Here is a 2252-nt window from a genome sequence, read left to right on the forward strand (position 1 = left end):
CCGGCTGCGAGCTGTTGGCGAAGGCCCTCCCGTCGCGCACGCGCGTGTCGCGTTTGGCTTCCTCTAACTTCTTGGGGACCCCCAACGCTCGGTTCTCCTATTCTAAATATCCCCATTACCCGAAATCATTAACGACGTGTTTCTCCTCGTACCCAGCCTCGCCTTCTGTGAGCAGTCGTGAGTTTCGAAATTGATGCTTGAGAAATGCCGGCTTACTGTAAACATACAAAACACGGTGCAATTATAAATTGCCACGACGAACACCTAATGAAAACTAAATACAGCCTTGTCCGAACCCGCTCGAAGGCGTTAAAAACTCGCGTTCATACCGTTCATACATTGCGGACAAGTCGCGAAAAGTAAACATCAGCCGTGCAGAGTACAGGCTACGGCAGTGATCGTTAATCAAATCCGGGCATGACTATAAAAACATCTCAGGGAAATAGGCACTGATGAAGCCAAACTGCAGACAATAACAATACTTTTAAGCATGTGCGGCGAAGCAATCTGATCAGCGTTCTCGAGTCATTCATTTACCAGGCAATACGAGCAGTTCGCGCGGTGAGATAATAAGTGAGCGACGCGTTTCCGTCGCTGTTACAAGGTGTTTGCTTGCACACACATGTCCCGTCGCAAGTATTTCATAATGAATTTAATTGCAGCGTACTTTTCTCGGCATCAGTTGCATCGTCCTTGGCGTTAGCTGGCTGCGTATGTAAAAGCTGTGGGTCGCGATGGTAGCAACTACCTAAACCCGGTGGTGTCGCCGGGAACAAGCGAGTCGCTGATTGCTTGCCCGAATTATTTGGTTTACAGACAACTTCTTGGTAATTTGCATCACATCCACAAGGAGCGGGCGAGACGGTGGCCACAAGAAAAAAACACGCTTCCGCATACGCACGGGAAATCTGTTGTAGCAGACGACAACACGATTCGGCGTCCCACAAGTGACGTCACTCGTAGGTGGCGCCACGGTATGTCCTCGAGGTCAATAACAAGGCAAAACGCGCACCAGCAACGTGCGACCTGTTCCGGCGACAACAGGAGCTCTTCCGCAATGCTGGAAGCTTCTCCGCAATCCTCACAATCCTCTCAGGAACATAGGGGAACCAACATATTTGAGCCATTTTTTACGTACGGATGGCGTTCATTCCTAAGATGGCGGATAAAAAAAAACACATCGGAGAACATTTCGTATTTTTCTCTAATCAACCGGAAAAGAGCGCTGCTCATCGAATTACGCTCGTCCCTAGCCCCTGGTGGCCGATTGCTGAAGTATGCGTAAGCCGGAAAGCTTGGGTTGAAACATACCCTTAACAGCAAAGTACAGAAAGGGCTCGCGCGAGCCTAGAACACGCAGTTGGAGACACAAGCCCAACTGTAACGAAAGGTCCCAACAGATGACGCGCTGGCAGTGTAAACGAGGGAAAATTGAATTAAATACAGCAAGGTTCATTGCGTTTATTATAGGAGGACCGAGATAGGATGGGAACAGCGTGAGAGGCGGGCGGGTACCTTGGGGATGCACCTACGTCGCAGGGGCGGCAGAAGATTCAGTCGGCGATATGTGCGGTTCAGAGTGACCAGACACGCGGCCAATCTTTTTAATGTAAAATTTGGGTATGCCAAAATTTACACCGAAGATAAACGGTGATGCCCACTATTGTTTTGAATGTGAACATCTTCGACAGAACTCTGTCTGGTTGGGTTAAACTTAAGAGGCAAATACACCAACCAAGGGCGTTTATTCAAAGCGGTCCCAACGTTTCGGAACCAACTCGGCTCTTTGATCAGGAGTGACTATGGGGGCAGACGGCGGAGACAAGACAGGGGTTGTTGACCGGCGGCGTCAGTACAGAGGAATTTCCTTGGTTGCAGCCCGGCTGAGGGTGACAGCGTTTGACGCGTCGTATGAAGTTGCTCGTGTATCCATTTTTCTTCAGGTCAGCGATTACGGCTTTTTCTTCTTTCTTCCGGTCCTCTTCTGTTGAGCATATAGTTCTGGCTCTAAGTAAGAGAGCTGAGACCACAGATGATTTGTGGGAATTTGGGTGGCAGGAATCGAATTGCAGGTAGCGGCCGGTGTGGGTGGGTTTCCTGTATACTGTGAAATTTAGTCCGTCTGGCTGTCTTTTTATCAAAACGTCGAGGAATGGTAAGGTGCTGTTCGTTTATTCAAATACACTATTGTTTTGTACTGCCGCAACGATGGGATGGGTTAGGCTATTCTACGCCACACACAAAAAAACTAA

Source organism: Haemaphysalis longicornis, unplaced genomic scaffold, assembly GCF_048455015.1.
Source record: "Haemaphysalis longicornis isolate Haplotype H1 unplaced genomic scaffold, Haemaphysalis longicornis Haplotype H1 scaffold_7, whole genome shotgun sequence".
Classification (NCBI taxonomy): Eukaryota; Metazoa; Arthropoda; class Arachnida; order Ixodida; family Ixodidae; genus Haemaphysalis; species Haemaphysalis longicornis.